The sequence below is a fragment of the Homarus americanus genome, unplaced genomic scaffold, assembly GCF_018991925.1.
Source record: "Homarus americanus isolate GMGI-L3 unplaced genomic scaffold, GMGI_Hamer_2.0 scaffold45562, whole genome shotgun sequence".
Lineage (NCBI taxonomy): Eukaryota > Metazoa > Arthropoda > Malacostraca > Decapoda > Nephropidae > Homarus > Homarus americanus.
Window position 1 is genome coordinate 77997 of NW_024744839.1, and position 14625 is coordinate 92621.

General features: G+C 45.3%; 1 protein-coding gene across 1 annotated transcript in view; it reads right to left on the reverse strand.

The window, feature by feature from the left end:
* Window positions 1–4100, reverse strand: part of LOC121878084 (beta-hexosaminidase subunit alpha-like) — a 64734-nt gene extending 60634 nt beyond the window's left edge. Inside the window, exon 1 of the mRNA XM_042384076.1 lies at window positions 4003–4100. The gene's annotated coding sequence lies outside the window, so the exon portion shown is untranslated. The remainder of the gene's footprint in view (window positions 1–4002) is intronic.
* Window positions 4101–14625: the final 10525 nt, after the last annotated feature.

Consider the following 14625-nt stretch of genomic DNA (forward strand, 5'->3'; position numbering starts at 1 on the left):
AAGAGTAGAATGTGAACGAGGTACCTGGTATGTGTACCTAAGAATACCGAGGAGTTCCATACTTGTAGGTATGGAGTGTACCCGGGATGTGGTGCTATGATATAACAACATGTGGTGCTGTAATGTGGTGCTGTAATGTAACATGTGATGCTATATTCTAACAGGTGGTGCAGTCTGATGTGTTAGCTGTTATGGTAAGAAAGAATGACCGAGGTAAGGAGGTCATTGGTTGTTATGAAGAATGAAGATGATAATAATAATTATTTGATGTAAGAGGTGTATTGATGTGAAGTGTAATGAACATAACAGTTGTTCTTCTGATGAAGGCCAACTCTTTTTGTATTGTGACTGGATGCAATATGTTTTATAAGGAATAAATTAGTTGTCATGCTTGATGTTTCACCCTTCTTCCCACTCTCGATTTGGTCAATGAAAAACCCAACCCAATGCCTAGCTTACTCTGCCCGCTACCTAACGAGCTACATACTGTCCAGGGGGGTCTGGTGGCAGCGACCTTAAAATTAGGAGTAGAGTTAAGTTAGGGTTGCCATATCTGAACATTCAAAAAAGAGGACGCTCCCGAAGACATCCCCCCCCGCCCGGCACACACAGGCTAATATACAACATACATGGTATAGAAATCTTAAAAAAAAATTACCTTTGCTTAAGGCTGAACATCTTCATTCCCTTAGCTGCAGTCTTCTTCCCCCCACTGTGTGTGTGACTTGATGTGCCCATGCATACTTTTCTGTAGATTGGATCTTTTTCAGTATTGGCTGATTGCTCTTTAGAAAGGTATAGAAGTCACTGCAAGGTGTTTCTCAGAAGTTGTACTGTACGGTCAGAATGCCTTTCATTGTTTCAACACTCAATTTGTTCCTTTCCTTTGTCCATTGACTTTGCATCAGTGAAAAAACTCTTTCTACATTTGCATTGTGACATGATATAGCAAAGAAGAATTGTGCAATTCTTAGCAATTCTGAGTGGCATTCAATGTTCTTTGCTTTTTCAAAGTATCTGGTCCACTTTTTATGTGTTGGCAGATTACTAAATTCTTCATCACTCTTGTAATTTTCCACAAACTGCTTCAGGTTACGAACTTAGTCAAAACACTTCATCAACTTCTACCCCCTTATCAATCAAATATTTGACAGCTAAGTTGACAACACCTACAGGCGTACAAGTGACTTATCAGCTGACGAAAACTGAACGAGATCTCTACGGTTTCCACCTTCCCCCTCTCTCGCTCTCTCCCGTCATTACAGTTTCATGTTTTTTTTCCGTGGAGAAAATGATGGAAGCTGAAATTCCGGACTTTTGAAGAATTTTAAAAATTCCTTCCGGATGAAGATTTCGAGACCTAAATGGAGGACATGTCCGGGAAAATACGGACGTATGGCAACCCTAAGTTAAGTTATCCCCTTAGAATTAGTGACCCCAGAATCGGGCAGTATAACACACACACACACACACACACACACACACACACACACACACACACACACACACACACACACCATAATTCTGTTGTTTCCAATTCTTCAATTAATTTATTACAAGAGACACACCTAACCTTACCTAACATAACGTCACCTAATATATTCTACCACATCCTAACCAAATCTATACGATCCTAAGCAAACCTAACTTAACAAACAAAAACATATCAGCTACAGGAGCGTACAGTTTTATATCTTTACAAGGTTTTACGTTTCATGCAACAGATATAAACATGAACCTCTGACTCAGAAGTAGTCATCAATTATATATATAGATTTTTCAATTTAACACACGCACCCTTTTCTATTTATTATAAAAATATTTTTATGTCACACTGCTGAGTTTATGTACGGATTAATTAACACGGAGTCACGATCTAATAGATCCATTAGATCGTGACTCCGTGTTAATAGACAGTAGGCTCAGTGCTTGGAGTCTATGGTCAGACGTGTGGGAGGTATGAGGTACAGTCTTAACCTGGCCAAAGGCATGCTTAGGTATCAGGTTAATTGGGCGTGAAGGTGACCTGAATGTCACCTCAACGTGACAGGAAATGAAGAGGCAAGCTATGAATTCCTGTGTGGAACATAATAGGATATGACGGTATATGGATCTCTTGGCCACAATTAAGTTAATTCGGTTGATGTGTTGTATATAAACGCAATGTGTGATTTCCCCACACTTATAAAAGTAATGTTTGTTTATATGTCGGCAAAGGCAGTGTGAGGCCAAGAACGCAGCCTCGGGGCAGTGTGAGGCCAAGAACGCAGCCTCGGGGCAGTGTGAGGCCATGAACACAGCCTCGGGGGTAGTGTAAGGCCATGAACACAGCCTCGGGGGTAGTGTAAGGCCATGAACACAGCCTCGGGGGTAGTGTAAGGCCATGAACACAGCCTCGGGGGCAGTGTAAGGCCGTAAACACAGCCTCGGGGGCATTGTAAGGCCATGAACGCAACCTCGGGGCCTCGGGGCGCGGCCATGAGCGCCAGCCATGAACAGTCTCTGGGTAGAGCCAGGCTGGCACGGGAGTCGAGAATAGTGGTGCCGCTTTAACTAAAATTATAGAATTTCCTCTCTCTCTCTCTCTCTCTCTCTCTCTCTCTCTCTCTCTCTTTCTCTGGCGAGATGTTGATTTCCCCATCCGTAACATTCAGCAGGTAATGGGTTAATCCTCTACCTTTCCATGTTGCACGTCCATCCAGGGGTTACACCACCAATTCCAGCTACAGTACGCACTTCCTGCTGGTGTACACTGAGCTGAGCCAATCATCCACCCCCTGGCGAGAAATCACGACCGTTCGTTTAGGAGGTGGACGTTACACTGTACTAAACTACGGATCCATTATAGCATATTATATCCTGTACAGTATACCAAAAATCTCTTTACGGTCAGAAATGATGTTCTAATGTTTTGCTACAGTGCTCTTCAAGAACTAAGGTTTTTATGCGTATACTCTACGGTGGAAGAGTAAATAAACATGTCATACATTTCACTATTTAAACAAAAAGTAAACATATAATCATGCTGCATAGCATTACGACCACAGCCCATAGCACATCTGTTTATAAGCTGATGGATGACTTTATTTTTTCTTTATCCTCTTCGCCACTGATGGCTCATGGCCATTTAGCCGTGAACCAATAAACATATAATGACAACTGCCTTCTGTAACTAAAACCGCGTGGCCCTAGATTCACGGAACCTGCCTGCAGACGTGCTACGATACAAATCATTATGTTTTACCTTCTTTTTTTACAGATGCGTGTGTATGTTTATGTAAATGGGTGTTTTCTTTTAATTTGTTTGAGCCTAAAAATTAGTGTCCTGCCTGGACCCTGAACTCCATCATGAACAAAAATTTGCGTGTTGAACATAATACTCTGACCAACACACATAGTATCTTGTACATTTTTATTTCGATATGAAGTTAATTTTCGTGAATAATACGATATACGCTTTTTTGGACATCCACACGCAACTTCCCATGAAAATAGCGTGGAATTTAAACCCTTATGTAAAACGTAGTTTCACTTAAACATATCGTTGGCTTGCAAAAAATAAAAATATAGTTTTTAAATTAATTAACATGAACTCAAAGCACTACCTTATGAGGGGGCGTAAATGTTTGGCTGTACACATGCGCACTGTTGACGATGGGCGGGACTAGACACAAATCTCGGAAAACCCTGAACACAGGACAGGCTCTGTGGCCGGTCGATCATGGCAAGAAGCGAGGCGAGTTTGTATCACATCGACCTATATTTATTCAACATCGAAAACCAAGCTCACATTGTTTAAGTATATACACAGACAGTGCAAGAATACAAAGAAATGCAAATATTAAGCCCATTTAACTAACCCAAGAAAGCTTTGTGAATCCTATTTTCACTGGGGTCTTGATCTGTAATATGAATTAATGAATGAATTCCGAGTGGATAATGAGAAATTACGACATACTAATGAAATGAAAGATGGGTAATGTCACTGACTTGGCCACGTACCTTCTGCCATCCTCACAGTGCTAGTGGCGAGCGGCTACTGGCGAGCGAGAAAGATGCCTTTCAATTTAAAGCTGCCAGGGTATGACGTTCTGCGCTGCCTGCCATCTAACCTACATTAACTAAAACAGTGTCAGTTTAAGTTATTCCTTATAATTTTCGATAGTGTATCACATCTAGCCATCGAGCAATTTACGTATTTCATTTATAGTATTATCTGTTGTTTGTGATTCGTTATCCTCGTGCCAAGCCTTAAGAGTTTATACTGTTATGGCAATACCAACAATCATGTGAGCAGTTACACACGTAGTAACTGATAACAACGATAACAAACAAACATCTTTCTCCTAGTATTAAGAATCTCCGCAGTTGATATTTGGCTATGTGTTAATATGTACTCTGTAGGTTGCGTACGCAATTAATAGCCAAAACGAATCTCCTGAAAATTAAACACGCCAACTAAGATTAACCATTCTTATGCTACTTAGGGAGCTTAGATTAGGGTGGGTTAGCTTAAGCTAAGTTAGGTTAGATTATTTTGGATAGCATTAAGGTGGTTAATCTTCAGGGGAAATAAGCTGGGGTGTCTAATCTTCAGGTGATTTGCCAAGCACCAAATACTGTACTGTACTGTATTTTAATTAGTCGAACCCGACTACCGAAGGAGTGTTTGTCTTTAAACTATTTTATATTATTGTAGTACTTCTTCTGGAGTCATGGCAGTGTAAGGAATAAAAGGTTCACATCAAACAGGGGGGGTACTACCAAGGATACTGTTGTAGTCCTTGGGTACTACTGCCTGGGAAGATATTGGAAACATAATATATTGTCTAATGGCAGACCCCAGGTTGCCAATCTGACTTTATTTACACACATTTGCGGGGTCTAAATTGTTTCTCTTACGTTGACAACACAACATACATACTGTACTATACAGGGGCATTTTGAGACTATCTGTACTAAACATGAAGACATGATGTCTTATTCATTCTAAGGCCAATCATCATTGACGTAACAAGTCTTCCCAGTGTGCCAGGGACCAGTACCATATTTGTGCAATACAATTAATTGTTTACGATCAGAGAAAATATTATTTGAACATTCGTAGTAATATTATTTTATACAGGAAAAATATAATGAATATAAAAGTGGGTTGGGATGGGGTCCCAAATGACAAACACGCAGATACCCGTATGATGCTCTCTGTTCCACTTCTTGATGGTAACTAACCACTGACCTGTGACCTGACATCACAGACGTGTGGAATAGCAGGGTTGCCAGCTGTGTGACACCCTTCACGGCTGGCACGCATAGTAAAAAATCGGCCATATCTTTAAATGGGATGCATACATTTATTTTATCCGAAATTAAATAACTACCATACTTAAAATATAAAGATTTATGTTTTGGGTGGATATGGCGTAACTGGTGGCCGAGAAACGTGGCAATTCTGGCAACACAAGGTGATGCGCCCGATTGAAATTCCCAGGTGTGGTTCCCACAGAGTCAAACGCCACATCATCATGAAGGTGTTGTTATACGTATTTCAGTTCGCTGTTTTGCTGTTCATTATATCGCATTCGTTAGTTGCATAGCAATGACTTTTAACATGAGTGAGTAAATGAAAATATAGCCATAATAAATATAAAAACTACAATGAAAATGTAAAAAAAAAAAGACCGAGTCAGATGTCCCGGCAGTGTCACGTGGTGTGGAACGTGACTATCGTTTCTTTCTTTTCTGAAAACTCTCCGCGTACCGGCAGACGATGGCTCACGGACCACACTTTGAGTAGCACTGCTATACAGTATATATTTTCTCATTTTTGATAATTTTTAGACTTTTTGTATATATGGTACTTTATTATAGTTATTTTTAATTACAATATATTTATTATTATTATTATTTTTTTTTATTACTATTATTTTTTTTTACTATTATTTTTTGTATTACTATTATTTTTTTAATATTATTATTATTTTTTTTTTTAATATTATTATTATTATTTTTTATATTATTATTATTTTTTTTAAATTATTATTATTATTTTTTAATAATATTATTATTTTTTTAATATTATTTCTATTTTTTTAATATTTTTTTTTAATATTATTTTTATTTTTTTTAATATTATTTTGTTTTATTATTATTATTAATGGAAGTAACTCGTTCCTGCACACCTGTGAATAGCGACACCTTTGGCAAAAGCTCCATGCACCACCACACCTGCTAATGACTCCACGCTCCAACTAACTACTCTCATTGGCTCCAGCACACCAACCGGATTCTGAGGACATCTTCACACTTTTTATTTATACACTTACAGTACATTTACAATCAGTCCATAAATAGTCACAAATATTAAGCATGATATATAGACAATAATTGCTATGACGCTACTATTCCTTGGATAACGACGCCATAATTATTATTAATGGTTGAAGTTTTGCCGTTGTTCACTTGTGTTAATCCTTTTATGTTCAATTAAATTTCAAAATTTTATTTCTAGTGCTCTCACTAGGTACCCCTGGACAATAATACCAGAAGCATCTGTCAAGTGTCACAAGTATATATAAATATTATAAAGGTGCTCACTAAAGCCTAAGGAAAGACGGATATTCCTTCAACACATCATAAATATTATTTACATAATATCTGGCCAGTATGAGGAGGATCCTCATGTCTCCGTCAGGGTGTCGTGGAGTGGTGGTCCAGCAGGTGTCACGGAAGCGTTGTGTGTGGGGACATCATAGGAAGTAGTGGACAAGGGTGCGACTGTCGGGTCTTCTGCATAATGCACAAGCGCGTTGCTCAGGGGAGGCGGGGATACTAATCTCCCAAGCAAAGTCATACACAATGATGACACGGGCAGCAATCACGTCCCTTTTCCGCGGCCCTTTCCCATAGACATACGAGAGGTCAGGGAGCTTACGGAGGACATTGTACCAGGTGGGCGGGGTGTCCAGGGGTATGGCTGCTTCCCGAGCTTGTCTTTGTTTCCGGCGAATTTGGGTCCTAAGCTGTAAAAGTGTTCGAGGAACAACGTAGTCAGGTGTGGCCTTGCTAAAGCCAGTCGTAGCAAGGCCATCTGCTGCCTCATTCCCCAAGATACCGACATGACTGGGTATCCATAGAAATGTCACAGGACGGCCTGCATCCTGAAGTGTTGATGTTAGCCCTCGTATTCGTAGGATGAGGTCCTTATTTTCCCCTGATCGCAGCAGATAAGCAAGGGGTAGAAACCATCGGCTTCTTCCTCAGCGAAAAGGGCAGCAAGGAGGGCTATCAGTTCGGCCTGAGTGGAGGATGCCCCGTCAGAAACTCTAAGAGAAAGTTTGATAGGCTCAGGGGCATCAGGACGGGAGATGTAAACATCAGCCCCGGCCCTACCTGTAGCGGGGTCAACAGAGCCATCAGTGTAGAGGACGACCCTACCTGGAGACCAGTGGGCGATTCTGGAGAGCTGGTATTTGCAGAGAATAACAGGGTTCAAGTGGGATTTCGGGAGCGGTCCACCGAGGGCAATCACTTCAGGTTGAAAATCCAGTCAGGGAGAAGGAGACGAACCAACAGCAGGGGTGACAACAATATCAGGCAGGAGGTCGTGTTCCTGCAGGGCTCGGATGAGTGACCCTCGCCACTGTCTTCTAGATGGAGGTCGGCCTCGGACACCAGGAGTCAAGTTGGCTTGGACATAGTTGCCCCGAGGATCCCGTTGAATGGAAACGGTAGTTTTCAGGTAAAACTCCTGGACACGATCCTGTAAGGGGGAAAGACCAAGTTCGGTATATAGAGAAGTAGAGCGTGTCCACTGAGGGGCCCCAAGGATGATACGAGCAGCTTTCCTCTGGATAACTTCGAGACGGTTGACAGCGGTCCGACTAATGTTGACGAGGGCAGGAGCGGCGTATTCGACACAGGAACGAACAAAGGGCTTTTGCATGGTGAGAAGTACAGGATGGTGGCACCAAGGGAACCACTGCACATGGTAGAGAGGAGAGCGAGACGCCGAAAGCAGATGTCTCGAAGATAGTGGAATTCAGGGAGTGACAACGTGTGCGAGTTACATACACACCCAGATATTTTGTCTCATTAACCCAGTCCAAGGGCGTTCCTGAAATGAGAAGGGGGACAGGTACAACACGACCGTGCTACATGGCTTTTGTTTTCGCAGTTGAAAGAAGGAAACCGAGTGAAATACACTCTCTGGAGACCAGATCAAGGGCCTCCTGCATGTTGAGGTAGTCAGGGACTTGGAGGACATCGTCGGCATATCCTGAGTGGACAACTTCTGTCGGCCACGGGAGAGATGCAATGGAGTGCATGAGTGTTAAACAAGGTGGGACTCAGGACTCTACCTTGAACAGGAGATAAAGAGCCTTCAACGCAAACCCGGGCCTGACATCCAGCGAGGTAAGAGGCGATCCATCCACAAAGTCTCCCTTTAACCCCAAACCTTACAAGTTCAGCCAAAATGAGGGCAGGCTGAGCCGTATCAAAGGCTCCCTTGATATCAAGGAAGACGGAGACGCGGGCAGTGCGATTGCAATAAAAGGAAGCAATGGAGTGTGCTGTGCTGCGATGTTGTATGAAACCATTGAGGGAGTTGTGGAAGCCGCCTATGGTGTGAAGAAGGCAACGATGGAGTATCCTCTCCATCATCTTGCAAACACAGGAGGTAAGACTAATGGGTCGAAATTTCCCAGGATCTCCCGGCTTAGGGATGGGGATAATAGTGGCATTTTTCCAGTTAGACGGGAGAGCCCCATGTTCATAAGACATATTGTAGAGAGCGAGCAAGGAGCCGTTAGGAATATTAGTACAGGCATTCAGGATGGAGTAGGTTATCTGATCATCCCCAGGAGAGGTGTCTTTTCTAGAGCGACGAGCACTGTCAAGCTCAAACTGTGTGATGGGATGATCAATGATGGCAGGGGAGGTAAGAGCAGCACGAACAACAGGCTCAGACGCATCGATGAGAGCCTGCACTGCCTCCTGCATCGGATCTGGAAGTGCCTCAGGGGAGGAAGCTCGTGCCCAGTCCTCCATTAAAGAGCAGGCAAGGGAGGCGGGGCCAGGGTGGGGAGGAAGCATTAATCTGATTCCAGATATAGGAGGGTGACGACTGGAACGATAGAGACCCCGTGAAAGACAACCAGTCCGCCTCACGAATCCGACGACGCACCCGAGTTGCAAAGGAGCACCAGTTTTTTAAGTCTTCCCAGTCCTCTGGAGAGCGAGACCTCCGTATGGCAGAGTGGAGATCACAGGTTACCTGCCAGAGATGTCTCATGGCAGGGATACGATGCCAGGAGTTGATGGTACTTCTGGGGTGACGGGGAGGGCATGGAGGGGCAGCGCAATTGACAGAGTCATACACGGCATCAACAAAATCAGCGCTGTAAGAGTCAAGGGACTGGCGGACAACATAGGAATCCGCCCAGTTAGAAAGGTATTGGATAAAGGAGGGAACAGCATCTTGTGTGAGACAAAGGCGAGGGGATCGATAAGGAGCTGATGTAGGGGCAGAGAAGGAGAGCCTGAGATGGGTAGTAACTGTATGATATGGACACGAAGTAGTACCTTAAGCTGTGTATTATTATATTATCCTTATATTACTCTTATTAATTATGTATAGTAAGTATTACAGAACATGTATTAATTCTATGTAATATTTCCATTTATTGTGCACCAAGTTATGTATATAAATTATCATATTTACATTGTATGTATTCCGCTTGTGAATGCTGGCATCTGTACATGCAGCGCGCAGTAATACATAGAGAGAGTGAAGACTGCCAGTCTTGTGGTGCGGAAGCGAGCTTTTTGGTCCCCTTGTATATATATATCTCCCGTACGAGAATAGAACCTACTTTTAAGATAGCAAGTGTTTATATATACCTTCAGTAGCATAGAACATTTTGGAGGTATCGAGACAAACGTCAGATGGCGCAGTGATTATTTCTCAGTGAGATACAGTGGACCAAGCCTTCCCGTCCAGACTCTGTTAATGGCGACTCGTCTTCAGCTTCACAGCTTCAAGGATCTACAGCAAGACTACTACAAGCCTCTAGACTTACAGTGTTGTGAAGTGCTATGCTGTGTACAGTACTGTGCTGTGAAGTGAAGTGTTTTGTGACGTGCTGTGTTGTGTATTTTAATCATAATTGTCTGTGCAAATTGCGGTCAGATGACTAAGGGAGCTGGTCCAGCAGTGCGTCCGCTCCCGTCTCTAGTCGGAGGGTAACTAACCGACCAGCGAGTGACTCTGCCCAGTTGGCAGCGCGCCAAGCCTCTCCCGCCATACACACACACGCATTCACCTTATATTAAATTCTTGTGACTTACTGTAGACTTCTGTAATTCTGTGCATAGATTACGAGGGGCTGACCCGGTCTTTTGCACAGATAGAGTACAGAAGCTGTCGGCATGTCTCACAGGGATCAAAACGATACCCTGGACGATGGGATTATGAGTTTTTTTGTGGGAGACCTCTCCCCACCCACACTCAGGCCCCACGCTCCCCACACTGACAACGCCAAGTCACCCACAGAATCTCCTCGTTCATGGCGAGCAAGCTCTCCTGCGATGCATGCATCCACAGATCTCCTTCAACTGATTAAGTGGATGGAAACTTCTCGACGCCAGGACGATATTGCAAGGAGAGAAGAGGAAGAAATTCGGTACAGACAGTCTGAAAAACGGTGCCATGAAGAGGAACAGACACGCAGAGAACTCGAAGACATACGTAGAAGTGAGGATGATCTGAGAAGAAGAGAGGATCAAGGCAGATTTGAAGTCTTGATCTCTCTGTTAGCCTCCCCACAACGATCTACTGTGCAAGATTCATCTGCTACTACTAATGTTGATACGACTAGTCATGCTGGTACCTCATTTCCCAGAGTCAGATCAACAACACCTCAAAAGGCTGCAGTACAGACGCCTCCCTCTCTGATGTCTGACGCTTCTTATCAGATGTTTCGGGAATGGCGTCGACGTTGGCAAGACTACGCAACAATGGTTGACTTGTCAAGTTTATCACAGCCGAAACAGATGATACAGCTTCGTATGTGCTTGTCCTTAGAGACACAACGTACCCTCGAGCACACACTTCAAGTGCCTCCTAAAACAACTCTGACGGTAGAGGCCGTGCTCGACAAGTTACAGGAACACGTTAAGGGACAGCGCAACGAAGCACTCAGAAGAAGAGAACTCCTCCAATGTAAGCAGCTTGATGGAGAATCTTTTGATGCATTTTTTTGTAAGGCTCAAAAGATGTTCAGAGGAAGTTGATGTTTGTCCTGGACATTCTCAAGTCTGTGAAGAGAGACAACTCAAGACAATCATTTTAATGGGTGTCCGAGATGAAGAGCTAGTTCAGCGTCTCATTTCCCTTGACCCCACTTCCTCCCTTCAAGATGTTACAAAATGTCGAGCGTACGAGGCCGCCAGGTGTGCGACTTCAGCTTTACGTTCACAACCTGACCAGGTGAGGGCGGTGTCTTCCTACAGAATGGGTAAGAAGCAGCAAGGCAACCCCACCCTTCACCCTCCAGCTACACCTTCAGCAGCAGCTTTGTGTAACAGCTGTGCGAGACAGCATGATGCCTCCCAGTGCCCAGCTGCTCAAAGCGTGTGCAGATGTTGCGACCGCCAGGGTCACTGGGCTTACACAGTCAAGTGCCCTGCTAGCAAAGTTCAGTGCAGACTTTGTGGTCGTGTGGGCCATTATGACAAATGTTGTCGTAAGAAGACACGGAAAGGACACCACCTAGGATCCAAGAAGTCATCCTCAGGTAGTGCTGGTGCGCCCCCTCCTTCTGGCAAGCATCAAGACGCTGTGTCCAGTCGTTCCTGCCGTCGTGTACATTGTTCCACAGACACGACGCCCCAGCACATTAATGTCGTCATTTCTTACGGTAACTTGTCATCCAGTCTTCAGATGTTACCTGACACCGGTGCTGACGTCTCAGTAATTGGTCCACAACACTTAGCAAGTTTGGGAATACCCGGGAGAAACCTACAGCCCCCTCCTCATACAACGAAACTGACAGCTGATGGTTCCAAGATGGCTCCAGCTTTGGGATCTTTCTGGGCTACTCTTACCTTTGGTAAGCAGTCTTGCTCAGCCCGGATTGATGTTCATGATGGTATCCCGACTCAGCTTTTATCATATGGCCATTGTCAAGAGTTGGCCATTATTTCCAAGGAATTCCGCAAACCTATCTTAAAGATCACCCATCTCAACAGGTCGAAGGAATTCCCTATCTCTACTAACACGTCCCCTTCTGATGCAAGAGCTTACCTTCTCAAGGAGTTTGCCGACGTGTTGGTTACGAAGAAATCTTTAGGATCCACACCACTCAAGCCGATGGTGGGTCCACCTATGAAGATTCATCTTAAGGATGGTGCCACACCTTTTGCCATCCACACCCCTCGTTTGATCCCTCACGCCTACAAAGAGCTAGTTAGACAAGAGCTTGACTCCATGGTTGCTCAGGGAATCATCAAGCCGGCCGGAGACGAACCTTCACCTTGGTGCCACCCTCTCGTCCCCGTCGCCAAACCTCATGGTGGAGTACGAATCACCACCGATCTGTCGAAACTTAACCAGCAAGTTTCCCGTCCAGCCCACCCTTCACCCACACCCTTCGCAGCTGTTCGAAATGTGGACACGAAGGCGAAGTTTTTTACAATGATGGACGCCTTATGTGGTTATTGGCAGATCGAGTTGGCCGAAGAAGACCAGCATTTGACTACATTCATCACACCGTATGGACGATATCAGTATTGCAGAGGCCCCATGGGATTTGCCGCTACGGGCGATGCATTCTGTCAACGTGGTGACGTGGCCCTTCAAGGAGTCACGAATTGTGTCAAAGTGGTTGATGACATTTTACTCCAAGACGAAGACTACTGTACCCACCTCTCCCGAATATATGAAGTTCTCACCAGATGTCGCAAGTACGGGATTACCCTCAACGCTGACAAGTTTGTAGTCGCCGCTCCATCAGTGAACTTCTGTGGGTACACACTCTCAGCATCAGGTATCGCAGCTGACCCGGAGAAATTAAGTGGAATCAGGGATTTTCCAACCCCTGCCAACCTGACAGACCTCCGTTCTTTTTTGGGTCTGGTCAATCAGCTGGCTGAATTTACACCTGACATCTCCGCCGCAGCCCAGCCGTTACGCCCCCTGCTGAGCCCCAGGAGGACATTCCTGTGGATCCCAGATCATCAAGAGGCCTTCCAGCGAGTCAAGCAGGCCCTCTTGAGTCCACCTGTCCTCGCCTGTTACGACCCAGCCCTACCCACCGTCCTCCAGACTGACGCCTCCAGACTCTACGGCGTTGGTTACACCCTTCTGCAGGACCATGGCGGTGGACAACTCCGCTTAATTCAGTGTGGATCCCGGTTCCTGACGGACGCCGAGACCCAATATGCCACGATTGAGCTGGAGATGTTGGCTGTTGTCTGGGCGATGGTGAAGTGCCGCTTCTACCTGATAGGACTTCAGCACTTCACCCTCTTCACGGATCATCGCCCTCTTATACCTATTATCAATCACTACTCTTTAGATGCAGTAGAGAATCCTCGCCTTCAACGTTTGAAAGAGAAGCTTTCGCCTTATCTCTTCATGGCTGTGTGGCGTGCGGGTAAGCTGTTGTGCATCCCAGATGCCCTGTGCCGCGCCCCTGTCAGTCGCCCCACCCCAGAGGACGATATGTTGTGTTCTACAGCTGCTGCATCCCTCAAGTCAGTGGTTTCATTGAAGGCCGTCCTCACATCAGAAGAGTCTACAGCACCGGATGCAGACAAGACCCTGGAAGATCTCCGCACCGCAGCCCGGGCCGACCCTTCCTACATCCGGCTCGTCGACTGTGTGTCCCAGGGATTTCCATCTAACCGATACGACCTTCATGAATCGCTACTCCCGTACTGGAAGATACGCGAGGACCTCTATTGTGACGGAGACCTCGTCTTGTATGGCCCACGAGTAGTTATTCCTGCTGCCCTACGCCGCCATACCTTGACCCGCCTTCACGACAGCCATCGAGGAGTGGAGGCCACCAAGCGACGGGCGAAGCAGACTGTATTTTGGCCAGGAATCGACGCGGACATTGCAAGTACCGTCCGTGCCTGTGAGCCATGCCAGATTCTGCAACCTAGCCAGCAACAGGAACCTTTAATGTGCGACGACAACCCTTCAAGACCTTTCGAGTCTGTGTCGGCTGATTTCTTTGCAGTAGCAGGGAAGTCCTTCCTCGTCATTGCCGACCGATTGTCTGGATGGCCTGTTGTCGTCCCCTGTGGTAGTGATACAACGGCTACTGCTACCATCCGGAATTTCAGGCATTACTCCAGAGAAGTTGATGTTCCCCTCCGCCTCAGGACTGATGGAGGACCTCAGTTCACCAGCCACGAGTTCCGGGACTTCATGGACCGTTGGGGAGTCCGTCATGTCGTGAACTCGCCCCACTACCCCCAGGCGAATGGACACGCTGAAGCCACAGTCAAGACTGTGAAACACCTGATCCTTAAGGTGTCACCCTCAGGAAATATCGACTGCGAGGACTTCGATCGAGGTTTGTTGGAGTTACGCAACACCCCGAACTTCACCGGACG